At 47.3% G+C, this 27,510-nt stretch overlaps 1 protein-coding gene and 1 long non-coding RNA gene across 3 annotated transcripts in view; one reads left to right on the forward strand and one right to left on the reverse strand.

Annotated features, from left to right (window-relative positions):
• NHS (NHS actin remodeling regulator) overlaps positions 1–27,510 on the forward strand; it is a 347,302-nt gene that overhangs the window by 193,322 nt on the left and 126,470 nt on the right. The gene's annotated exons all lie outside the window — the stretch shown is intronic.
• Positions 8,308–11,601, reverse strand: LOC119868367. The gene is made up of 2 exons (XR_005386172.1): positions 9,503–11,601; positions 8,308–8,773 (listed from the first exon to the last, which is right to left on the reverse strand). It is a non-coding gene; the product is annotated as an uncharacterized LOC119868367 (long non-coding RNA).

A 27,510-nucleotide genomic window follows, 5' to 3' on the forward strand; every position in this document is an offset into this window, starting at 1 on the left:
GGCAGGATTTATGGCCAAAAGAATAGCTCAGACTGACTTAGATGGAAGAGGGAACCAAAGTCTCCTACTAGATAAGGCGATGGAAGATCAATTGGGTTTTTAGTTTTGTTTTTGTCTTTTTTAATGAAGTGGAAAAAAGAGCCAGTTTGTTCATTTTGCCAGTTTCACTATGAAAACCATAGTGAGAGTATATCTGGGGGCACCTGGGTGCCACAGTCGGTTAAGTCTCTGTCCCTTGGTTTTGGCTCAGGTCGTGATCTCAGGGTCGTGAGATCAGCTCTGTGTCAGGCACTACGCTCAGCACAGAGTCTGCTTGAGATTCTCCCTCCCTCTCCCTCTGCCCCTCCTGCTCCTGTTCTCTCTCTCTCTCTCTCAAATAAATAAATAAATCTTTTTTAAAAAGGAGTACATCTGTGTGGTTGTTTGTAGACAGCAAGAATCAGGACCTCCAAGCCATCTGACAAAAGGCTAGGCCAGACCACAGATGCTTTCAAAACCAAGGGGTATTTGTTATTGGATAACTTAATTTTAAAGGCCCAGTGAAGGAGTCAGAGAAGCCATCTCCCTGTCCTGGTTCTGCCACGTGTGGCCTGGAACAGCTTACTTCACATCTCTGTGCCCCAGCTGTCTCACTGGTTAAGAAAATGAGGCTGGAAGTCCCTGCCCCGCAGAGCTATTTTGGGGGGAATGAGAGATGTGATAACGGGTCACGTCGTCACATCGTTGGGTGAGTGTAGGCACATCTGCCCGGGCTGTCCTGCAGGCTCCCTTCTCCGCGCACAGAGCTCGGCGGCCTGGCCCAGAAGAGCTTCTAGAGAATCGGAAGGCAGGCCGCTGCCCTCAAGGGACTCGGAGCCCACGAGAGCTCAGCACACGTGTGAAAGATGCCTGAACGCGTCCGAAGGAAAGGATGGAGGTAAAGTCACCACGAGAGGGTCGGATAATATTAAGATAGATGCCTGAGAGAAAATGTGGCTGGAAAGCCGCAGGGAGTTGACAGGGTGACAGGATACCTTGTCAGTTGCTTTGTCAGTAAAGGGATCACACCCGGTGGCCGCCTTCTGTGAGCCAACACAGCCATTGACTTGAGGCCTGAGTGTCTTAAGGGCCCTGGTGTCTCTTGAGCCCCCATAGGCGTAGAAGCCGTGACCTCCGTAGCCTAGGCCTCGTGTCAACCCTGGGCGCGGGGAGCCGGGCCCACATGCCAGAAGCAGAGGACGGCGACACCCGTGGGGGGTGCGACAGCACTGCTCTGCTGCCAAGATGGCGGAGCAGCCCTGAAGTCAATCTGTACAGCTCTTCCCTGTGCTCTCGGCTCTATGCGGGCTTATGAGGTCTCCTTTCTGAGCTCTCGATGCTTCACGGGACAGGGAATGATAACAAGATTCTTCTCTTAACTTCTGAAGTGCCTTGCCTAGAGTCACCTTGTGTATTAGTGAATTGGGGGGATGGGGACTAGGGAGCTTAAAAAGTGGATTTCCTAATACCCAAGCCAGTGTTGATTAAGTTGTTGGAGTTTCGAGGGCAACATACAGGTACAGTGACATATATGAACTTATTGATTAATTAATTTGTGCAGCCAATTTGCATCAAAATGCACTCTCGTTTTTCACTTCATAACACAGATGAGATGCCTCTCACATGCTTCTTTAGCTTCTTCCAAAAACAAATGACCAAATTGGTCACTGTCCAATGAGTTGGAATTGGAGTCAATTGAACAGGTGCCTGAGTTAATTGTTGAACCGAGTGGCGTAAAAACCCACGTACTGCCACCGAGTGAGCACGAGCCCTTCCTTCCCTTCCCCACCAGGTCTGCTGCCCTGAGGGTGGGGGCTAGGACCTTCGAGGCAGAAGTCCAGCAAAAATCAGTTCCTTACTAAAAGCAAGTCTTCCATGCAATGCCTTTCAGGCTGAAGCCAACGGTCCACTAAATCTGCTTGGGAACTGGTTTGTTAATTATTCTTTTCCTTTTGTGACATTTTTCAAGATAAACTTACTTGGGCCGGCCTCCTAGAAAACCTTTTAAAATGCTAATTGCGCAATTGTGCGAATAATGTAAAAATGAGTCATGTGGTCCGCTCAGCACTTGACTAATTAACAAGCAGTAAATGAACCCTTGCCTCACAAATTCTGTACGGGGCTGTGTGAATGGCGGGGAGCTTCCTGGAGCCACAGTTAGAAGAGTTTGGTTTAAGTAAACAGGTTCTTAGAGGAATTGGCCAGTGGAAATCACGAATCATTAGGCATGGCACTATCTTTACCAAAATTGAACACCATTGGTGGATTCGATTCCGGGAATGTTCGTTGAGCCCCTGCAGGGCTTTGTGATTGGCCCCAGAACAGGATACAAAGATGAATTAAATGCAAAGGATGCTCTTGAATGTTAATAATCTGATGAAAGACAGAGGTGAATAATCAAACACAGGAGTAGATGCTTTTGACGGCAAGGAGAGAATATCCAGCTTAAAGGATAAAGATATTTAACTATCGGGGCACCTGGGTGGCTCAGTTGGATAAGTGGTTAAGCAGCTGACTCTTGGTTTCGGCTCAGGTCATGATCTCAGGGACCAGGCTCGGAGTCAGCCTCCGTGCTCAGAGAGGAGTCTGCTTGAGGATTCTTTCTTCCCCCTCTCCCTCCGCCACTCCCCTCACTCATGTTCTCTCTCTCTCTTTCAAATAAATACATAAAACTTTTAAAAAATATACTTAATTAGGGCACCTCAGTGTTTCAGTGGTAGAGCATCTGCCTTTGGCTCAGGACTTGATCCCAAGACCCACATCGTACTCCTCATGGGGAGCCTGCTTCTCCCTCTGCTTATGTCTCTGACTTTCTGCATGTCTCTCATGAATAAATAAATACATCTTTAACAAAAAAAGATATTTAATTCTCTTACAAGATATAGTGTCTAAAGGTTGATGGTTCTAGAGTTGGTTTAGTAGCTGGACAATATTGTTCATTCCAGGTTCCTCCCATACTTTTTGCTCTACCATCCTTCTCGTGTTGGTTTTTTTTGTCCCTTGGGCTTGTGGTGTCATGGTTGTGATATTATTATCTTGCTCCAAGTATCATATTCTCTAATGATGGAGTTCACAAGCAGTGAGCAAGGCAGTAGAAGGTTGTGCGCACTCGTGTGCCATTCACCAGAACAAGTCACAAGTCACACAGCCCACTGGGTGGAGTGCCAGCAATCCATGCTGCCCGGGCAGCCACTTCCATTGTTAGCCCCATCCCTATGAGCTCTATAGAAGGGAAGGGCTTAAAACATTCGTGGGGCAATTAGACATCTCTGCCACATAATACAGTAAGTGCCTGTAATACAGTAAGTACAGAGGCATACAGAGTCCAGAGACAGTTAATTCTGCCTTAAAAAAATGATGGGAGGTTTTGTAGAGGACCTGACATTTTAGCTGAGTCACCAGGTGGATGCTGGAGAGAAATCCAAACAGGAAACCCAGTGTACAAAGACAGAGTAGCATGAAAGGGCTTGTCAGACTATTGCACTCTTGGTATTTTCTTGCCCTCTTTCCCCCATCTTCTGGTCAAACTCAGACCTGGCAAGTCGTTTCACTCCTCAGAGTCCTAAAGTCCTTATCTGTAAACAGGAGGTCACTGGATTCTGCAAGTATAAAAAGGTCTACAAGGTTTTCTCACTCATCCCCTCCCTCCCTTCAGAGGTTCGAGTAGAACCGTGTCTACGGGCAGGCAGTCTCATGATGTGTCTTATACAGATAGCAGAGGAGCTCTTTAATCTTCTATCCTCTAGAAAAATACGTTTCAAAAATTCCCCAGAGAGGCGAGGTGGCATCATAAGCAGAACATGAGATGGGGGATCATGGATCCGAATTTGAAGCCAAACTTCATTATTTACTTGCTGTGTGACCTTGAGAAGACACTTGAGATCTCCATAGCTCAGTTTCCTCATCTGTAAAGTAGAGATTATGGTATTTATCTGCACGACTCTTTGGAAGACAGTGATAATTGTCATTAAACATGCAGCACAGTGCTAGATACTTGTTAGGTTCTCAATAACTCAAAATGTTCAATGAGGAATAACTGTGTGCGTGTGTGTGTGTGTGTGTGTGTGTGTGTGTTAAATGGACAAAGACTCTTAAAATCAGTAATCCCGAGTGCGGGTGAGTGCAGGTGGGACAGGGACTTTCAGGTGATAATGACATTTCTGGGGGACACTGTGGCCATTAGAATGTATCTCTTAGAAATGTTCAAACTCTTCGACCCAGCAATTCAAAGTCTAAGAATTTATGCTGGGTGCATATTTAATGATGTGAACATGGGGGTATAATTAGTATAAAGTTGTTCATCCTGATGGTATTTGTAGTGAAAAGTATCAGAATCAGCACAAATAGCCAACAGTAGGCAATTCATTAAATGAATTAAGCTTGACTCATATATTTTAATATTACTCAGATATTTACAATCATGTTTTGGGAGGATATTTCATGATGTGGGGGAAACGGGTGTGATATAATATTTATGTGAAAAAAAAGCAGTCTATAAAGCAGTATATATGATATGGCCCCAGTTTTGTAAAAGTAACTATCATGCTTAGAAAAGTCACTGGAAAAAAAAGAAAAGTCACTGGAAGGTAAAACACCAAAATGTGAAAATGATTATCTCTGGGTACTGGAAACACAAGGGGTTTTTATTTTCTTCGGTGCTGCTCTAAATTCTCCACATTGTCTTGCATTGCACATGTAATGACATGGAAAAACACTTACTAAATTAAGAGAAAACAGCAGGCTAGAAAAATCACCAAAAAAAAAATATAAATAAACAGAATGCATTGACTCCAATCAAGTATGTAAGAATACTCACATATCCCCAAAGAAAAAGAAGATTGGAAGGAAATGTGTCCAGATCTATTCAGTGATTTTTCTCTGGATGGTAGAGTGATGGATGATTACCATTTTCTTTATACTAGTTTGTATCTTCCAACTTCTCCATGGCTGGCCCATGTTGTTTTTATGAGCAGGAAGAGGAAACTACCACCAAATAAAACCCATAACAAGAAGTTTTCTTGAGCACTGTGTTACACACCGCTGTCAGTGCTGGCAGCCACCAATAAATCCAGTAAGTCTGAGGGCCCAGGCTTCTCCTGCCCCACAGCTAGGAATTCATTCGACCAGCATGGGGACCTGGTACTCATGTTGATCCTCCGCCTCCTAAATGCACCAAGTACCATGTTCCAAAAGGCAGAGGGGCACGGCCAGAGTTACTGTTGGTGGGCCAGATGAGTGAATTTGCTAGTATAAGAAATGACCATAGAACCTGTGGTCCTTGCTGCAGGGACCAGAGGGTGGCCTGCTTTTTAAAAACATGTGCTTTGCTGATCCAATAGGGTGCCTCTGGCTGGATGCATGGAGCTCTCTGGTGGCCAAGAGGTGTCAACGCAGCAATTTTTGTACTTCTAGAACCAAACCCAAGTTCTACTAGCCAAACCAGGATGTTCAGAAACTGCTGCATCCTTGCAGATTGAATCCTAAGACCTCAGAATGGGTAAGAAAACCTCTGTCACCACTATTCCCACAGCCCCCCTAACGAAGAAGGAATCCTCCAGAGCCACCAGACAGAGTGGTACTCCCTCTGCCTTCATGCCCATGTCAAAGGCACTCAACACTGCTTGGTATCGTAATAACTATTTATTAAATTGCGAGCCATAACAACTAATGTGTGAGCCTTGATCACGTCGCTTGTCTCGCAAGTCCATGCTGTGTGAAAATGTCCTGGTGGGTTGTTTTCAAAGTGGATCCGGTCGTCATAGCATCATAGACTGTTAGAGCTGGAAGGAGCCTCAGGAGCAAAGAGACTGAGTTCCAGTAAAGCCAAGTGGCTTAAAGAAATGATTCATTACTGCCTGATGCAGGAATGGAACCTATTCCAACCTTCAGAATTTTGTCCAGCAGCCCCCCAACCCTGTTGCCGTCAGGCTGCCTTTATGCGAGGTGGCTGACTTGAAACCAAAACTAGGGCTTCAGATTCTCATTGTTCTTGGGTAGTCTTGTGTTTCTCTGTGTTTGCATCACACTGTGACTCTGTGATTTTGAGATGAGGTAGTCAGCCTGTGTGTGTGTGTGTGTGTGTGTGTGTGTGTGTGTGTGTAAGAATGTGTGGTCCTAAGTCTAGGTATGTAACTGTCACTGTATTTCTATGTATCTCTATCATTTGATTTGAGCATATTCCTTACCCTCAGCTGTATTATAAATTCCTTGAAGATGATCTGTGTCTTTTGTATTCCAATATAATACTCTCTAGAGGTGTTGGGACCATTGACACAATTCATGTTACTTCTTTGTAAGCCATGAATGAAAATAATGTCTGAATCATTTGGGTCCTTAGGCTCAGGACTTTGTTTATAGGATATTGTTCTATATTTAACTTCTGTATTGGCACTGGCTTTTAGAGAGGCCTGAAGATTAGTGAAAATTTACCCCCTGGGTATTCTAGAATGTTCCATTGAGAGGTAATTAAGGGGAAGAAAAGGAACAACTTGTACTCCCCAGTTGGCAAGGCATTTATTTGGTTATATATTTATTTTTGCTGGAGCAAAAGTGCTTTCACTTTTATTACACTCTAACATTGGCTCTACAATCAGCGAGGTAGCAGAATAGTGATGGTACCTGAGAACTTGGCTACACATTTGGAAATCTGAGGATAAGCTCTGAAATGCTCTGCAGTCAATTTGAATATTCTGTCATTTTATTCATTTTGACAATTTTTAAGAAAAGAGAAATATACATAAGAAATTATCATTTAAAGTGGGCCTTGGGAAGTGCTGTAATGGTGCCTAGTGCTAGGGGAAAAAAAGACCAGTGTGGTGAGGGGTTTTGGATTTGATATTTGGGATTGCCAAGCTAGGAGGAAGAAAATGGGTGGGGCATGAATAGGGCAGATGGGCCTTCGAGGTTGTTGAGTAAGTGTGATGAGTATGTAGAGTTCCACTGTAAAGTTTTATCTACTTTGGGGGTAATTTAGAAATTCTCCATTAGAACCTTAACTCCCTCCTCCAAAAAAAATAGTAAGGAAATTCTTAAACTTGGCCAAGGTCATTCAACAAATAAATTCAATAAATAAATGGAAGAGAAAAATAACATACTTATTACAAGGCTATTTTTATGAAAACACAAAGGTTATAATGAGCACAGACTTTGAAGTAGGACATGGATTTAAATCACATCTCCTACTCCATTTGTAACCCTGGGCAAGTCAGTGGCCTTCTGTTTCCTCAGCTATAAAATGAGGATCCAACACCCACCTTCCGGAACTGTTGGGACCATGAGAAATTAATAAATGTCAAGTGCGTAAAACTCCACCTGGCCTTGGTAGACATTTCTTCAAAGTGGTTCCTGCTTGTATTGTTAATATTCTAAGTGAATCATGAATCCCAGTAGGCTCACAGGGAGGGATCATGTTTGGGAGCAGCCATTCCTTTGGTCTTTAGGCAAACAGGACTCCTCAGGTCACATGAAGAGAACCAGCCTAGAAATTGCAATTTCTTGGAACTTGATTTGGGAGTCTCTTCCAGATGGCAGCAACAACTTAATGGCAAGAAGGTCCCATCAAATCCCAGGGGATACCTAGTTTTCATTGAGTGTGGGAATGCAAGGATTCTTCACACAGGAAGGATCTCTAAAATAAGTGACTTCTCAGTGTAGAACTCAACCCCAGGTCTCCTTTTTCCTCCTCTATCTAAATGTCTCTGGATTCCCGGGGAAAGTGGCATGCAGCTTTCATCAGCATTGCAATGTGAGCTTCTCCCATGGAATTGGCTTCTAATATACTTTTGTATCCTCAGTACATGGCTTACTAGGAGGACTGAGGTTTTTTATGGATGGATGCATGGATAGATGGGTGGGTGGGTGGGTAGATGGATGGATGGATGGATGGACGGATAGAAGAAAGGAAGGAAGGGTAGATAAGATGTGTGAGTGGGTGGGTGGATGGAAGGGTGGATGGAGGGGCACATAAGTGGATAGGTGGATGGATGGATGGATGGATGGATGGATGGATGGATGGATGGATGGATTTGTGGGTGGATGGGTGGAAGAGTGGATGAATGGTGGGTGTGTGGGTGGATGGATGGATGGATAGATGGTAGAAATTGATCTGAGGTAGAATGCCTATGTATCTCTGTGTTCTAAGAGTAGAATTTTATTTTTTAGTTTTTTAATATTTCATTTATCTTTAAATTTTTTTCTACTAATAACCTACTGTATACCAGATACTCTAAATACTGAGCACTTGTATACGAGTGAATGCCTAGTTTTTACATCATTTAATCCTCACAGCACTCTGTGGGGTAGGCTTTATTAATATCATTTTACAGGTGGAGAGAGCTATGCTCAGAAAGGATCAAGAGCTTGCCCAAGTTTATGCACCATTTATGTCCAAGTTCTTTCCTGTACACCATGAAATGCAGGCATACCTATAGCAAAACCCATCCATACCAGTATAGAAGTGAGGAAGGGTGTCACTAACCCAATACATTTCTGAGAGGCAGGGGGTCACTATTCAGAAGAAAATCCAATGGCAAAAGGAAGTCTTCACTTGGATATACATTGGAGGGCGGGTGGCAGATGAGCGGAGGTCATGGATCAACGGAGGGAGAAAGAAGCAGCAGGCAATCTTACACTCCCAGGCTTCTCCTCCAAGTGGAACTCAGTCACAGGTTGGAAGGCGTGAGGTACGTTATTCTATCTCCATTCTGCTTGAGGTACACCTGGGATCAAACTGCCTCACCTGTCCACAGGGCAGCCTCTGCTTAAAAAAAAAATTCTCAGGCAACCTGGAGACAGTGAAGGGAGACCAAACGTGTTGCCTGTCCTACTGTCTTTGTTCAGGTTCAGGAAAGGAACAGGAGCAGAAACGGATACTGATTCCTGTGCACATGCTTCACTAGGGGAGTGCTCTCAGGAAAAGGGGAGTCAGGGAAGCGGGATAGGGCAAGGGGGAAAGATCCAAGCATGTTCGTGGTCCTAGCTAGACACTAGCTTCACCTCCTGTCAAACAGGAGCAGGCGTTGCACCAGAGTTGATCCCACCTTGAAGCTAGGGGGTTAGCCTTTTGAATCACTGAGTTAGCTATGGGCTGATGGGCTGCCCCTGGGGAAGGGGGCATAACCTTCTGGATTAGGTACTTCCCACTGACCAAGGGCAGTTCTCTGGAGAAGGGATCAACTGTTGGGCACCATTAACAACCAATACTCATAGCAGCTGGAGGAGGGGATCCCAGCCCAGGTAAGAGGGTCTGGGTATAGCATCAACAGCATCCTCTGTACCCACCAAGCTCCCAAATACACCCCTGCTGGCATACAGCCTGTGAAAAATTTCTGCAGGTATTTTGACCACCGCCCTTCCCATCCAGATGCAGGCTACCTTGAATGGAGATAGCCCAACCGAAAGGTCATTCTTTGATTCCGAAGGAGAGGGGACACCACGCAGGGATCCTTTCCGTGAGCTTGCCAGCCTAGAGACTTTCCCCACTCACCCTTTGTTGGCCACGTACTGCTGGGATCCCCCTCTGACTCGGTGGAAACTTAATGTTCTTGGTGAAGTGTAGCCTAAGATTTTCACTTTAATGACATTTGTCATACACAATTCCCTGTGATGTAGGACAGCCAACATCACGACATCTAGGTTATATCTTCTGTTCTCTGTCCCCAAGTTTTAGTTCTCCTCTTAGTTCAGATGTCTCCCATTCCCGCTAGACTCCTGTCCAACACTTCCTTCTCCAGCCCTGTTAATACTTAACCTGAGGTCATGGTTTCTTTGGGTAAAGAACAATGAAAAAGCAATCAAGCAGGCTTGGAGTGCTAAGGGAGTGAAAACTGGTTATGTGTCTAATTTAAGACATTCCTAAAAGTATGCCTTTCTTTATGGTCAAAATCGAAAGAAACTAACGGATGTGGGCTTTTTTTTTTTTTTCTTGCCTTACACATTAAGGATTAGTCATAGGATCATGTTGAAATTATTCAATCCAGAAATAAGTGATTAACATTTAACTTTCTTAATGGGCAATTACTCAACAGCTATGCCAGTGGGTAAATATTTACTCATCATCTCTTCCAAGGAGTGAATGTTAACTTGAGTCAAACAGTTACTTGTGTTGGTTCTTTAATAATGGAAAAGTGAATTTTATGTAGCTCTACGAGCTCCAATTTCCTGCCGAGTAAGAACTGGCTGAAGGATGTTCAGAGCTCTGAGCTGAGCTTAAATTACAGATGATTTACTCACCTACTCCCCCACTCCAAAACAACAATAACAACAACAAACACTGACCATTTGTTATGGGCACCACTACTCATTGAAATCTGGCAGTGCCGAATCTCAGAAAGTCAAATACAATAAATCAACTCAGTTTCTCAGTCTGTAGGTCTGTCAGCCTCTGTTTACCACAAAGCGGCCTGTTTCTTGTCATTATGGATGCAAGTCAGGGCACAGGCACGGCCAAGATGCCGAACGGCTTGTTCTATGCAATGTGCTTATAATTCTTCTGCCTTCCAGTGGGAAGGATGGCTTGGGAGAACTTGTCCAGCATGGAGGGAGTCGGCAGCTTCCAATCTCTTTGCTTATTTGTCTCTACTGCAGCCTGTGGGACTAACTCAGAGACCCTAAACCTGCAGAGCACATGGCCTCAAGACCCCGTTTAGAGAATAACGGGCACCACCTCTGAGAGTTCCAATGGACTTGCAACGAGTACATCTTAATCAACAGGCAGGAAACCAATGTAAGAGTTGAAACACGAACCGAGGTTAGAGGTTGGAGGTCAGAATATGGGACTTTGATGCTACTACGTCAGGTGTGGCCCGCCGGGCAGACAGGTCAGAGATGCCCCCCGGGGAAGCACCGAGGGACAGAGGGCTGGCGTGGCCCGCCTTGTAGAAAGCAGTTTGGGGGTCTGGCACTTGGTGTGTCGGTCAGGGCCGGCTGACTGCTGTATCAACCACCCCAAGTCTCAGGCCTTCATGCAAACTGAGTTTATTTCTCGCTCACGTCACATTCCAAGAGGAAGAGGCCCGTGTTCATGCAGGCATTCAGAAACCCGAAGTCTTCCAATGCGTGGCTTCACTATCCCGTGGGACCTTTGAGTTCCCGCTTCCTGAGCTATTGCATCCATCCAGCTGATGAGGCACCCCTCCAAAAAAACAACAACAAAAAAAAACCCCCCAAAAAAAACAAACCCCAAAAACCAAAAAGCATGGCAGAGAGCATGGGAAGTTTTATGGGCGCATCTGTATCCATATTCCAGCCCGAGCTGTCCTGTGACCCCACAGGCACGCAAAGGAGGTTGGGAAACCTGTGTGGCCCAGACGTGGAAAGGAAGGGCTTGGGGTCTGAGGAGGCAGCCGTGCACGGTGGCCTCGGCGCGGCCTCGCATGCAGCCTGCCGGAGCCTTCGAAGAGGGCTGGAGAAGGAGCCAGAACGCAGACAGGCAAGAAAGGAGTTCAAAGGGGGTCCTCCGGGGGTCGCCACCTTGGATTCCCTTATAACCCAGACAGGACTGGTTGTCGCTTGGGTTTGTTGGTTGGCAGCGGCTGTAGAGGCTGAGGTCAACCTCCCAGAGCCGCGGAGTCGCTGGGGGCCGCGGGGCCTTGACGGAGGCGGAGGCGGGGGCCGGGGCCGGGGCCGGGGCCGGGGCGCGGGGCGCGGGGCCGCAGTCACCGGGGCAGGCTCGCGCCACGAGGCCCGGGCTCCTCCGCGGAGGCAGCAGGCTGTCAGTTCTGTGGCTTTTCCTGCCCCGCCGTGAAGGCCGTGAAGGCCGGCCTGGCGCCCCCACCACCCCCGGGGCTCTGTCGGGAGGAGGAGCCCCGTGACGTGCCGGGAGGAAGGGAAGGTTCTGGCGGGCGGCTGGAGGGAAGGCGAGGCGGCGGGCAGCAGGTAGCGGGGCCTGCGCCTGGCGGGGCGCCTCTGCGGCTCGGCCCCGGCCCGAGGCCGCGCTCCTCCCCAGCAGTTCCCACAGGCCCCCTGGGCGGGCCCTTCTGTGGCAGTTTCTGGCAGTCCCCGTGTGGCTGGTCGTCAAGCCTCTGGACCGGCGCCCAGGAGCCTGTTGGAAGTCCAGACTCCCCGTCAAGGATTAATTGGCCAAGCGCCAAGATAATATTTTCCCCCATAATTGAGAACTCTGCCTATTCACTCCTTTCTTACTTTCTTCACTCTTCTCCAGTCTCCTTTAGAAGAGCCACTATCAAAAGACAATTGTTCTAAGTGCACCCGCACAAAAAAATGCTTTTATTTAATTGGCAAACACTCGCAGGGGTCTCGCTCTGGGCCTGACGCTCCTCTAAGTGCCGTAGGGATGGTAGCTCTTTGATCCTCAGGACAGACCCCGGCATAGGTACCATTCTTACCTCCACTTCACGGACCAGGACGAGGTGGAGCGAAGGTTTACTGACTTCGCCGGGGCAGGCACTTGATAGGTGGTGACCCTGGGATTTAAAGTTTCAGAGTCTGTGTCATGACTCCCCGAAGCTGACTCGCGCTGCATTCTTCCCCCAGTGGAAGCGTCGGTGGCTTTTGCAGGACGGCACAACGTACATCCGTGCAGGACAATGCACAGATCTTAAGTGTACAGCTCAGTGGATCTTCACAAACTGAACACACCCAAGTACCCAGAAGCCTGCCCCAAACAGAACATCACCAGTCCCACAAAAGCCCTTCCACCTCTACCCCCAACTTTTACCCTTATCCTGACTTTTCTGGGCGTGGATTAACTTGAACTGTTTACAGAGTCACAGAGTCTGCTTTCTTCTGTGCTTGCTTGCTTTCCCTCTGCATCACCTTTGTTATTGGATATAGTTCAAGTGTGTTTCTTTTCACTGCTGTGTGATATTCCAGTGTGGGAACATGGCACAGTTAGTTCATTCACTTTTCTTTTAGTGATGGACATTTTGCTAATATCCCGCGTGAGATGATATGAATGGTGCCACTACGTACATATCTCTTGGTGAATTCGGGGACATGGTTCTCTTGGGTACATCCCCATAGGGTGCAAAATCCAGCGAATACAGGTATTCAGCTTTAGTAGATATTGCCAAGCAGTTTTACCAACTGGGTGTACCGGTTTATGCTCCCATCAGCAGTGTGACGGAGTTCCAGTTGCTCCTCACTCTTGCCACCACTTGGAATTTTCTGTCTTTTCATTTTAAGCCATTCTAGTGGGCAGCATGTATCACACTTAATAAAAAAAAAAAAGACTATTTTTAGAAGAGTCTTAGACTTAAAGAAAAATGGAGACGATAGTACGGAGAGCCACCATACACCCCGCACCCCACCTCCCCTAGTGTTAACACCTTACATTAGTGTGGTACCTCGTTATAATTAGTGAACCAATACTGATATATTTTCGTTCGTGTACTGCTTGTTAAATAGCAAACCCACAGGACAAATGAATGATGGTGTTGGCGTCTTCTCCTCTTGTCAACTTGAGGACCGGCGAGTAACAGTTCACAGTTAGATCATTCACATGGACCAGGGGTGGGTCAGAGGCCAGTGCGGTCCTTTGCTTAATAAGGGGAAACCCACTAGTTGATACAGGGAAGTTGTGAGTCTGTCTAAACCTTTGTGATTGTCATCGTTGATCAAGGATTCTCCAGGCGTGGCCCAAAGTAGCACGCGAGGCTGCTGTTAAAATGCCAGTTCTTGGGCTCCATCCCACACTAAGAATCAAAACTTCTGGAGATGGAGGCTGAGAATCTGCCTTTTAAGCAAGAAACTTCAGGTGGTTCTAATGTACCTGATAACCTGTGTTCTAGATGCAGAAAAGCACCCCAGTAAATAGTGCCTGTAATATCTTAAATGCAGGAGGCATTACATTTTCCGGGTGAGGCATCTAGTACTGACACTCATTTGGTTCACATTGTACTTATTTTAATGCAATAAAAGCTTATGGGCAAAAAGGCAGCCTGTTAATACCAGAATCCTAAGAAGGGTGACTTTCGAGTTAGGTTTCCCTGGACCTTGACTAAAAAAGATGGCACTGGAAAACAGAAATGATGTGGCTGGTCCCCAGTGGATAAGGAAGCTGAGACAGGGTGAGACTTAGGGCTCTTGGTCCCCTTGGAATCTCAAGAGGAACTTTAATGTCAAAGAGGGTGTGGAGGACAGCAGGAAGAGATCAGTGTGTAAAATATTCCAGTGGCGAATTCCAGAAAGGCAGCAGTCAGGGCTAAATGGGACAAGAGACAATACACATTAATTTAAGACGTCGTCGTCAATTTAGTGGCATGTTTATTGAAATAGCCCTTCGTGTTCTAAAAAAAGCACTGGGGTACAGACCTCTGAATCCCTGCAGGAAACTACAAATTCCTGGGAGGGAACAGCAGCCCTAGTCCTGACTTTAATAACAAAAGGCAATTATTTTTAGTATTTTCCAGTAATCTCAGCTGTCTGGTATTGTCAGACTCTATTCATGGACAGCTGGAATTTAGAGAGTGAGTTGAGTGAATGGGGAGGAGAGGCAGGCATAAAAGAGGGAAAGAGACAGAAGAGAGAAAGAATGAGAACATGAGTGGGAGCTTACAAGCTTTTCCACTCTGGTATATTATCCGGCATGATGGGCCCCAAGGCAAAAGTGCCAGTCATGTAATAATAAATGCCAAGATCAAACCTCCAGGAACAAATATAAAGGGACTCTAAAACAAGCAATTTGTCAGACCGGTTTTGGGGTACAGAGAAGTGTACAGAAACTAGAGGGAAAGTAGGTCACGGATGGATTCTGGTGGAGACACCTGGGAAGCCACCGTGGGCGCCAGTGTTGTAACTAATTAAGAGGCAGTGACACCGTGGCAGCTGGTGGCATTGGAGGCGATGGCGGTGGCAGGTCAGGGAGGAGCGGAATTGATTTTTTAATTTATTTAGTTTTAATTAATGGAATTAATTTTTAAAAGCCGCTTGGAAAACCCAAACCCGTGGACTCAGCAGATCTGTTGGCAGCATAGTGTGGTGAGGCAGAGAAATGGGCTCCCTGTCTCTTGCCAATTCTGTTGGGAGAATCATAGGGCAGCAGGAAGGCTGTCAAATGGGAGGTCGGTTCTGTGGAGCATTTGCCTGTCATGGGTGAGGGGGTGGTACAGCGCAATCTTCCAGGTACAGGCCAGAAAATGAACATTGGTCCCCTCCCAAAGTAAAGAGTAAACATGGAACAGAAGTGCTGAAAGGCCCTGGGCACAGTGGAATTGTTTCCAATGGGCAGCTTACAATCAAGATAAATGGGTCTGATGATGGAAAAGAACAGTTGTCCTTTACATAATTACTGGGTGAGGAAGGAGAACCTGGTATAGAGCTTCAAAAGATGTTTCTGTGCTGTCTCAGAAAATTGTGCTCGAAAAGCTCGTTTAGATTGCCCTGGACAGAAATACAAATCAAAACCACCATGAGATACCACCTCACACCAGTGAGAATGGGGAAAATGAACAAAGCAGGAAATCACAAATGTTGGAGAGGATGTGGAGAAAGGGGAACCCTCTTGCACTGTTGGTGGGAATGGGAACTGGTGCAGCCACTCTGGAAAACTGTGTGGAGGTTCCCTCAAAGAGTTAAAAATACACCTGCCCTACGACCCAGCAATTGCACTGCTGGGGATTTACCCCAAAGATACAGATGCAGTGAAACGCCGGGACACCTGCACCCCGATGTTTCTAGCAGCAATGTCCACAATAGCCAAACTGTGGAAGGAGCCTCGGTGTCCATCGAGAGATGAATGGATAAAGAAGATGTGGTCTATGTATACAATGGAATATTCCTCAGCCATTAGAAACGACAAATGCCCACCATTTGCTTCAATGTGGATGGAACTGGAGGGTATTATGCTGAGTGAAGTAAGTCAATCGGAGAAGGACAAACATTATATGTTCTCATTCATTTGGGGAATATAAAAAATAGTGAAAGGGAATAAAGGGGAAAGGAGAAAAAATGAGCAGGAAATATCAGAAAGGGAGACAGAACATGACAGACTCCTAACTCTGGGAAACGAACTGGGGGTGGTGGAAGGGGAGGAGGGTGGGGGGTGGGGGTGACTGGGTGACGGGCACTGAGGTGGGCACTTGACGGGATGAGCACTGGGTGTTATTCTATATGTTGGCAAATTGAGCGCCAATAAAAAAATAAATTTATAAAAAATAAAAATAAAAAAATAAAAAATAGATTGCCCTGGACACCGACAGCCTCACTTGGATTTGTAAGTGGCCGAGCGAGCACAGTCCCCAAATGATAATTTCTAGAAACGTTTCAGCCTAGGAGGAACACAACTACTTGGCTTTTAAGGGTTTGCTGTTAACTGCTACTTCAGCCAACCTCACGGTCATCTTCTGGGAAAAGAGCTACAAGCTGCAAGCTCTTTTCAGCACCATGAGAGAGATCGGCCTCTTTTACATAAAGGGAGATTTAAACTCAGAGGCGTTAAGTCACTGTCTAAAGTCACAAAACTTATTAAAGAACCCAAATGGAGTTTCCAGCTGCTGTTATTTAACCTTGAGAGTTGCTTTCCACCAGTTCTCTTATAAAGTGGACTTGAACTTGCAAATGTGAGGTGTCCCTGCATGCCAGCAAGAAAACAGGACCAAGATCGAAGTCCTTCTGGGGAGCTTCGAGCTGCTGGCTAAGACAGCAAACAGTTCCTTTCTCTAAACAAGGCAAGGTGGGGTTCTCTCTCTCTCTCTCTCTCTCTCTCTCTCTCTCTCTCTCTCTCTCTCTCCCCTTTCCTCCCCCGCCCCAACATATGTACACACACAACCAGGGGATCCGATCTACGTGATTCTCAAGGGCTTCCTTGGTGCACTAAGGGATAATAATATGAGAAATCACTTGCAAGTCTTCCCCAGGAAAGCATTCTGAATACTTGACATTCGTGACTCAGGGAAGGGGTGAAGAGCCCCAGCTTCCTTCCACATGGGCTTCTGCTCTTTGGCAATAACTTCAGATGCCTGCTGTCATTCAGCAGAAGGTGAGTTAAGTAGGCTTCTGAGGAAGGTGCCCTCAGAGGCTCACCAGGAGATGGCCCGATGCAACTCCTAAGAAGGTAGGCTCTGGAAGGTGCCAGTGAGAGGCCACCAGAGCAAGGCAGTGTATTTGCTGCAGATCGGAGAGGAGATCTCCCGGCGAGGTAGCTGTGGCCTGGCCTGGGAAGCACACAGAGTGGCCCAGGGTGGCTGCCGAAAGTTCCTTGCTGCTTGCCTGAGCAAGTCAACTTTTCCCTTTCTCTTCTCTGAGAACAGTGTTTAAGGAAAGAAAAAGTTCAAAGACAGAAGAAAATCCTTTACACTTCTTTAAGTGGGGTTCCTTCTGTGTGGGGGGTCCCTTAGAGCATACATAAGGCTACTTGGCAACAGTCCAGTTACTGTTAACAAGATAAACTGATTACACTTCTCATTTCCACTCCCCTCTACATTCATGCACACTCACTTGCACCTCTTTCCCGAGGAATTCCAGCAACAGTGCTTTCAGGCTGGGGGGGGGGGGGGGGCGGTTTAAATCAAGATAAACTGCTTTCCTTCTTTCTGAAGAGCAGGATTCAAGAACAATGTCGGCCAAGCGCCAGAACAGTCTCAGACAGAACATGCTGGCTTCGTTCAGGGACACTGAATTGATATTTGTAACCATTTCAAACTTCTCTCGAAGATATTTCAGAGCTCGGAAAATAGAACAAAAGGAATTTGCATTCTTTTTTTCTCTTTCCAGAGTCCACAGCTCTCACGAATGCCTGCCAAACCTAGTATATGGTTAGACATTTATTCAGCCATTCACATTGCCATTATTCATGGTTCAAACAAAGAACTTGATAAAATATAGTTATAAGTGCTAAAAGATGTTTCTGTGACTTCACACCATGGCTCAACACCATCCTGATGGCACAGCTCCAGTGGCCTTTTAGTCTTCACTCTGATTGATAGCCAAAGCTAGAGTGGTGGTTAAGAGCGGGGCATGTAGTTTAATGAGCTACGAGAACTTCCTTTGCCCAAGCCCCTTGGTGGGGCTCGTGGCCCAAGAGGAAAAGAAATTGGCTTGGTTTCGGTGACCTCTCATTGAAGACTAGACAACTTGAGGGCCACAGATTTGCTTCTTCAAGGACCTATTACCACTATCCCACACCATCCCACTCTGGGGCCTTAAGAACGTCACTTGGGCAACATTTGTGGCCTGATAATGAAGCATTGTTAATGTTATTTTTAATAATAGAGTTAAAAGCTATTGATCAAGTTAACCATACTGTACAAATGAAAGGTAAGATTTCACGTGTGTACAAATACATGCTAATAAAGACATCTCCAGATAGGAGACATTTATATCAAATGGGAGACAGGCTACAGGTGCGTTGCTTTAGTAAAATGTTTCCCAAACTATGTGGGTCTTTGGGATATAGTAGGTCACACACATTCATTTCTATGGTCAAAGGGTTTGAGAAAACTGGCTGAGCGTGTATATACATATATACCGATATATACATATACTCTGATCTGCAGTAATTGGACTCTTGCCAAGTGTGTGTGTGTGTGTGTATAAACGCTCAGCCATATATATATATATATATATATATATATATATATATATATACTTGTTTATATAATATACAAGTTTCTTTACTACAGAACCTATCAGAGCCTTTAATATCCTGAAGGACATTGTGATTCTCTAAGAGGATCAAGCATGAAGTATTTCCCAAATTCATTTGACCATAGAGCTCTCTTAACACATTTGGGTCTTGGATTCCATGAAACATATTTCAGGAGATGCTGTTTTAGAAAGTGCTTTTCTGTACGAGTGATCCTTTATAGCTCAGGCAGGCCATGCCTCCAGCAATAAAGAATTTCTGGGGCTTCTCAGTGGGAGGAAGGGGTGAAGGAGTTGGGGAGAGAGGATGATCAGATATCTGAATAAGCAAGCAAGGTCTTGAACTCCTCGAGGCCAGAAACTCCGCGAGGACCCCTTGAGGTCGCTCTGACCTGCACGCGGCACAAATGTTTGACACCTGATTGTTGAGGTGAATGGATGAATGAACGCTTTCTCCGAGCCTGAGTTAAGCCAAGCACCAGCTGATCTTGATTATCCTTTGACTGGGGTCATAGAATAATTTAAAATGCATCCTGAAGATTTGGGATCCCTTATACTAGATAGATGGTCAAATCAAGTGAAGAAATAAGGGAACTGGCTCACCTTGGGTGTCCCCGAACTGTGGGCCCACCTCAGTAAAATCCCCGAGGGCGCTGTTGGTTGGGGCGGGAAGTGCCTGGTGCCTCCCCCTTTGACTTGAGAAAGAGGAAAGCATGTCTGGTTACATTTTGAGGTGGGCTCTGAGGGCAGCACAGGGGGTCTTCTCTGCACATCTATGCTCATACGCACGGCACTGGCTCTTAGACGCACATCCCGACACAGCAGTGTGTCAGTCGTAAGCTCAAGTTGGAAGCCTCAAGTACTTTGTTATTAATGACAGGCATTTGGGAACGATTTACTTTTAAATATAAATTTGGATGGATTTAAGGCTGAAGCTAACCTCCCATTTTGATATGCTTTCCAGAGTGAGAGAGGAAACAGCTTGCTTACTGGGAACGGTACGTGCGTGCACAATCGGTTAGATGTATCTTATTGGAACACAAACAGTGAGGGTGCTGTGCCAGAAGTGTACCTTCCAAGCAAATGCCTAACTAGCAAAATAAGTAAAGAGCCCATCTGAAGACTCCCAAGTGCAGGTCAGTGAGTAGCTTGGGTAATTTAGAATTCCTTCTCTTTCTTTGGGGTTCATGATGTTTTCCCAGGAGTGTGTGAATCACGCTTTCTCACCACGGGTCAGCCATCTTGACACCTACAATATGGAAGTCCTAAGGACCTCTTGGCCTTCCCCTCACACGCTTAGCCCTAACCCCAATCCTAATCATTCATTGCCAAGGAAGCCCCATTCCCCTTAGGGTTTGCGATGGCCACTATTGCCCTCAGGCCTGGATTGGCATCTAGCTTCTCTGCGTTCCATCCTGTCCCTGCGTCCAATTAGTGGGGACTGGCAGGCCTCCTTCCGTGGAAGAGTTTGTCACTGTGGGTATGCAGGGAAAGGGTTAATGTAACCCTTTCCCCTTCTCTATGGAAATCTGCCCTTGTGTTCACTTTCCAGCTCTGTTGCCCTGGAAACCTGGTGAAGGTGGAATGTCAGCTGTGTTACCAGGCAATATTGCTTATAGTAAAAATGACCCAATTGTTAAATAGCTTCTGGTGCAGCAGGATTGTAAATGAGTCTAAATACCTGGCAGGAAGCCATAGCTTTGGGCTCCCCTGAGTGTGGGACTTTTGGTTCTGGCGTGTCCCTTATGGGGCCCCTGAAAACCATAGTTGCTTACAAGAAGTATTAGGTCCTCTGGGGCCGGGGGGCTTCTAAGCCAAGATGGGCCCTGTACTCTCCATGTGTCTGCACCTGAGCCACCACTTAGCGGCCCCTGGACAGCATGTGGGCTCCTGTAAGGACCCCCGCAGAGGCGGGATGCCTGAAGCTGCCCTGCTGGCCAGTGGTGGCTCCTAGCTGGTTTCCTTCTGAGTGGACTCACACCTGTGGCAGCCTGTGGTCGTCTCGGGAGCCAAAATGTGTTGTTGAACCGATGGAGGCCCCCGACAGACCCCAGAATCACGAGAGGGTGGGCACGCTTTTAGCACCCATGCTGGTCTGGCCCCTCACATCCCAGTTCCCAGAGAGTCGTCTCCCTGTCATTGGAAGGTAGTCAAAGCCCATTTCCATTAAGAATGATCCTGGTGATTTGTCTTCCTTGAACGAGAGTGACCAGTTGGAAGGGCCGAGAAGGATTTACTCTCAGTTTTCTCGGAAGTTGTATGTTTCCTATTTGTGGGTTTGTCCATCCTGCTTCTGAACCTCTCGAATTCCTTGCACTTCCAGAAGCCTCCTGGCCTATGAGCTTCAGATGGCTGGAGCACAGTTTCAGTGCTGCATTTCATTCACAGCCAGCTCTGCTGCTGTCTGGGGCCTCGCCGGCACCAGTTCATACAGAGACTCATCCTTTAGCAGGATGGGCTTGGCAGGAATTGTTTCTTGTTTCTTGAGGACTTATTATGAGCCCAGAGCTGCTCCAAGTGTTCCACGTATACTGACCTGCAAACAACCCTATGAGGTAGGAACTATTGTTTATTACCTTCATCTGTCAGAGGGGAAGCTGAGGCACAGGGCAGGGTGAGTGACTTCCCCAGGGCCACACAGCTCTCAAGTGGCAGAGCCAGTGTTCACACCCTGAGAGTTGAGTTTTCCACCCCTACGGTAAGCTGCCCCTCTGAGTCTCATAATGAAGACCGGATTTTTGCCCGGCCTCGGGGAGTTGAGGGTTGAGGCTGTTGGAGAATGTCCCAGACGTACTTGGTGGATCCAGAGAACAGCTACCGACCAACTGATGGAGAAGTGGAGGATGTTTTAATTCTCTGCCTTGTAGAAGAAAGCTGAGGCACACCACCCCATTGGGATCACTCACCCACCAAACACTCAACGAAGCACCGGCTCTTAGGGAAGGAAGGATACAGCAGTGAACCAAAGGGCCCCAGCTCCCTGCCAGCGAGGAGTTTCCATTGCCGTGTATGTCCTGATCTGATTCTGCTGTCCATAGAAACGAGGAAGAGGAGATTCAGGGAGAGGAAAATAAACAGAAAAGCAAGGAAAGAGGAGGAAGGAGAAATGTTCCAGCATTTTGTTACTCCCCTGGTTTCCCAGCATGACTCTGCCCCCCAACCCCCTGGGCCAAAGTCAAACCACTGATCATACTGCCCAATAGAACTTTCTGCAATGATGGAAGTGTTCTCTATATGTACTGTTCAAAAGAGTAGCCCCTAGCTGTGTGTGGCTCTGGAGTACTTGAAAGGTTGCTAGTGTAACTAAGGAACTGAATTTGAAATTATATTTAAAAATTTAAATAGAAGTGGCCACATGTGACAAGTGGCTTCTGTAGTGGACTACACAGCCCTAGAACTTTCCTATCCTAAACATGACATCAAGCACCCTTTTCCCCAGCCTGGTCCGGGTTATTCTAAGTTCCTAAATTTCACTGGGAAAAGTCTGAATAGGTGGCCAGACCTGCAGCTTTCAAATGTGCCTTGTTGGATTAAAACTTAAATCCATGAACATGGGCCACAAAACCCCAAATTCAGTCTTTCTCTTCAGAGTTGAATTTCTTCCCACTGCTACTTACTTTGAACACATTTCCAGGTAGCTAAGTAAAACAGGAGCTGTTTAAATATCATTTTTTTAAACAAGGCAAGCAGAAGGTAAGAGAAAGGGCAGGAGGGGAGTAAAAGAAAGGTCGATATTGTGGCATCGTACCAGTCTTTGTTTCTAAATCTCAGCAGCCTTGAAAGAGAACATTAAGATATCTTTTACTCTCTGGCCTGGCTTCTCGGAGAGAGGGAGACATAAATGAAAGCCCTCTTTGTGTGGCTATACTGTGACTGCAGAGACAATGAAAAGACCTTTTTTTTATTCCTTCTTTTGGATATAAGTTTATGTGTGTGTGTGTTGAAGCCCTTGTCGCTACAAAGCAATCTCACAATTAGCTACTGTTCACCTTCTTGGCTCCAGTCTTTGTAAAAATAATGATGATAGTAACTTTTTTTTAAAAAAAAAACCTGCTGTCCATACTCAGGGAAATTTCTTGGATCCTGAAGGATTTTACAGACAGTACGCAGAGCCTCGGGCCCTAGCTGACCTAATAAGCTTGAAACTTGAGCAGTTTTTACAGACTGGATCAGATATGGAGCACCCTTCACTGAAATCCTGCCCCCTGGGCTACGGGCAAGGTCGATGAGTTGGGATGCACTGGCCCAGCTGGGGATCCATTTGACTGGTCAGTGCCTGTGCTATACAGTTGTTAAATATTTTGAATATCACCCCTGACTATTGTGGCCATGGCAATCCTGCAGGAAATGAAATTATTTCAGTGAGAAAGCACTTAGCCATCCCTGTATTGATTTATTTAACACCAAATTGAGTCAGACAGTGAGGGAGACAGATACACAAACAAATACCGTATGGAAAAGGCTGAGCCAATGCTCAGATGGAAGTGTTTTTTAAAACCTGTGGGAGGCCAGAGGAGAAAGTCATTCTTTGACATGGCGGGTATCAGGGAAATTTGAAGAAGAAAATGATTTTTGATCTGGATCTTGAAAGATGACTAGAAGTTCACCAAGGCACAGGGCATTCTAGGCAGAGGGTGCAGTAAAGCCACAAGGTGTGACATGCTGCAGAGAGGAATGACAAGTGCCATGCGTTTGGAGCACAGAGTTTGGGCGGTGGTGGTCGAAGTGAGTCCAGTAGGAGGCGAAGTGGGGGATCTGTGCTGGTGTCACATTCCCAAGTGCTTTGGATGCCATGCCAGCAGTAGACTTGGTTCTGTAGGCAACAGGGAGCCAGTCAAGTTTACTTTAGCATGTAACTGATAGTGGGGTTTGATCTGAAGGAAGACATTGATAGGCATGTGACAGAGGGAGCGGAGGGAGAAATGGACCAGTATTGGGGAGAGCAGCGAGGAGACGACAGTTAACATGGGGCCCGAGGGGCCCGTTGGCCTGTGAGTAGCTGAGGCACTGGGAAGAGAGGGCTGGGTGGAGGTGAGGGCCGTCATGGAGTAGGGCCAACTGCAGTTAGTTAGCAGATGTGGAAGACAGGGAGGGGATGAGGGTGGTTCTAGCTTTTTAACGAAGAGGCAGTCGCTTTGGGTGGAAATGGAGAGTTCGGCTCTGGACAGGAAACTTTTGAGGTGCTCGTCCCAGAAGGTAGTTGGAATATTATGCCAGCCCTACCGTCGGGCATATGAAGGCTTCTCTCTCCGTTCTTTCCGAGTTGTTAACCATCTGTTACATTCAGTTGACTTTCCTTATTACACAATCAGATAACCCAAGACTCAATGGTGATGGCTGTGGAGCTTCTACCTAAGAAAATGCCTGGCTTCGAGGGGGCTCCCATGGAAGCGCGTTGCTTTAAACTGAATTGCACAATCCAGGTCTATAAAAGTGGGGCAGGGAAAAAAGAGCAAATATAAAATAAATCATTATGGGAATATTACCAAAGCACAATTCTTTACTTGCAACATGAGTGATGTCAGCGGCCGCCCAAGACTAATCAGCACCAAATGAAATGAAATGAGCACGATTAATGAAAATGTGTAGCTAGACACTTTGTTCTCCTTTAAAAGGATACTTAAATGAGTGTATAGAGGCAGAGTTCCCATTTGTTCCTATTTGGTTGGGAGTCTGATGGACATCTGGAGGGATTAGCACCCCTCCAAGCCATCCTTTGGTGCCACCATGACAGTGATAAAGGCTTCGTTCCAATATCAAGCTGAACGATTTCTCCTCTAACATCCAGATTTATCATTTTGTGGCTGCACTGCTTCTTGAAGATCCTGTTTCAACGACAGGGATTTAGCTACAGGAGCTTTGCTTGTTTCTACTGGGTTGGATTCTACATCTTTTGAACTATTTCTTTCATGAATCATTCACAGGATATAGCCAAGGTAATGTAACTTTGTCTCCCTTTATTAAGGCTTTTATTCCCCCTCGCCTGGGCAGAGATAACACTCGCCTCTGGAAAGGCTGTGAGAAGTCATTGTGTGCAGTGAATTTAGATACCTCTGTGGGTCTGTGATCTGCAAACTCCGCTCCGTGTAATCACATAGATCTGTAACCGCTACTCATGTATGAACTTTGGTGAAGTCTGCTAAAGATTACGGCAGATCTGCCCGTTTAGAAACTTTTACTGGCTACTGTTTTGTTTCAGGATGGCTGGCGGAACCACAAATTGAGCTTAAGATGTATCTTGAAACCCTTCAGCTGTGCCCCACATTTGATCAGAATCAGTCAACTCCTTTGAAAGTTATCATGAAACAAATAGGGGAGATAAAAGCAAAACGCTGAGTGGCTGAGGTGAAACAGACCCCTTGTTTTGGTTGGTTATTTGATCTCAAACCATATCCTGTCATTAGGCACATTGTCAGATTTAAGAACTAATTCCAGACCCCCATTTATATGGGGGAAGCCGGAGAACACAATAGAGGGGAGGGGGAAACCCGCCCAATTTGCTGCATCACCCCCCACCCCAATTTCCCTTCCCTAGCTCAGTGGGAAGACTGGGTTTCCTCATCGCCCTTGGCTTTTAGTCCATCCATTGCTAGGACATAACATCTGATTCCCCGGTTTAAAAAAAAAAGAAACAACATTGAGGGGAAGAACCATCAAAGAGAAAGAAACAGGGGCCCCCAGCTGGCTCAGTCGGTAGAGGTGCGACTCTTCATCTCTTGATCTCAGGGTGGTGAGTTCAAGCCCCATGTTGGGCATAGAGATTATCTGAAAAAAAGGGAAAGAAAGCTTTTTACAAATTTCTTTTTTCACTTCATAGAAGCTTGGCTGGCTTTTTCATAATAAAGTTGGCTAGCAATGATAGTTCAGTGATATTCCCATTCATGGGGAATTTAGGGAAGATTGTGGGGCAAAATTCTCGAACTTTCCACGTGTTCAGCAAATGAGCAAGAGCCAAATCATCCATACCCAGACAGAAGGGGGTGAGTCTTTATCAGGTGGTTGAGTTCAGAACTATCCTTTTACCAGCAGAGAGCGCTTCTCTTTGTTTCCATCGGAATGTGTCACGAGCTGTCTCCTTGGAAGTGAAATCCAGGCTCTGCAAATCCAGACTGTCCAGCCATCAAGCCGGGGCCCTTGCCAGATAGGCGTGTTCTCGAAGAGCGGAGACACGGCCAGTCAGAGAACCATCGGGGAAAGAAATGATGTAAATCTCGGGTCCTGTTCGGATCCTGTGCATTTGACGGAAGCTAGAATTTAACTTGCAAGGAAGCGTGAATGCACGTTTGGTCAATGAGATTCAACAGCGATTTCTCCTAGGATTGCCGCCGCCGCCCCTGCCCTGCCCTGCCCCCGCCAGCAGCATCTCTCGAGGAGACATTCCGAGTGGACAGCGAAGGTTTTCCAAAGTACCCAGCATGGCCTGAGTGGAACAGCTCGCAGGCATCGAACCAGGTGGATTCCGACGCCGCGTTTCCTGGGAGCGTCTCCCGTGAACGGTTAGGTCCTTCTTAGGGAAAAATGTGGTTGTTCACGTTGTCGAAACAGACGTCACTTTGTGGCGCTGCAGCATCCCGGGTCGAGGCGTGTTCCCTCTGGCCCTCCGCCGGCCTCCGCCGGCCACCCTCCCTGCTCCCACTCTCCGGACCCCGCACTTGACAGCGCCCGTGGTGCCCCCTGCCCTTTCCTCGTGCGGCTGGCCGTGGAGCGGCTCCCGCGGCCGTCTGGCTCCCGTGGGCGCCTCCGTCCTCCCGCCCCCGGGCGTGCGTGCTTGCCGGCACCTCCCGCACTTTGGTGACCGACGAGGAGGGCCGTCGCTACGCCGCTTTGCGGTGGGAGAGGGCGGCGCCCCAGCGTAGGGCCAGGCCGCTGCCCCCTGCGTGCCGTGGGCTCCCCAGTCCTGGGCCACGGATCCCCGTGCTTCGCGGGCCCTCGTCTTCGCTCTGCCCAGCCACGCTGCGCTCTTTTCCGCAGGCCAGCCCGGCGTGCGCAGCTGGGAGTGACCTCTCCGGAAATTACAGTCCAAGCGCCCCTGCCGCTCCCCTGGTTACCCTCCGACCCGGCCTCCCAAGCTGCCCTGTTCCCCATGCGCCCCCTCGGCTGCCTGTGCGCCGCACGTCGGGGGTGCGTGCGTCCGCGGGTTCGCTGTCAGGAGCCACCGCGGCGGGCGTGCCCCGCCCACGCATCTCGTGGTCACGACGCCGCGATGACCCTGCACCAACAGGTGCCCGGGGGAGGCGAGGGCGGACTCTCCCCATCTGCCCGTCCTGCGGCGTCCCAGGGCTCCCAGGTTCAGGATCCGAGGGGCCCTTGCTACCCAGCTCCCCCAGACTCAGTTTACCTGGGGGGCCTGGCTTCATCGGCACAATGGTCTGAATGAGAGATCTTGCCTCCTTCTTGCCGTGCCCTGTGACGGCAGCAGCAGCAGCAGCAGCAGCCCCTTCTTGGAGCTCGAGAGGCCGAGGTTCTGAAGGCGCGTCTAACGGCGGCACCGCGGCACGAGCGACCCTCGGTGTCACGCTAGAATGTGCTTCCACGTTTCCGGCACGCTTCCGCTTGTTTTCATAATTCCCCATAAGAGGATGACCCTTCCCCTCCGCACTTCGTTCGCTTCAGTCGGTTCCTCTCCAGACGGACTTTCAAAGACGTGTTTTAAATTGACTGTGGCAGCGGCATAAATAGCGAAGGGCGCACGCACGGAAACTCCAGGGGTTTGCACCTTGGCTGATGGGCGACTAGATCATTCTGACCAGTGGGTCTATTGAAGGCAACTGAAAAGAAAGCATAAAATAGAAGGAAGCATCAGACCCCTCAGCTCCTGTGAAATGGAGTTAATTGATGGGCTTGTGGTTAATGTGCTAGTAAACCTACTTCGCTCAACATGCACTTTCTTCTGGGGGTGGCAACAGGAACACAGTGTTTGGTTTGTTCTTGTGAGATTAAGAGACGCCTGGT

The sequence above is a fragment of the Canis lupus genome, chromosome X (genome assembly GCF_011100685.1).
Source record: "Canis lupus familiaris isolate Mischka breed German Shepherd chromosome X, alternate assembly UU_Cfam_GSD_1.0, whole genome shotgun sequence".
In the NCBI taxonomy this organism is placed as follows: domain Eukaryota; kingdom Metazoa; phylum Chordata; class Mammalia; order Carnivora; family Canidae; genus Canis; species Canis lupus.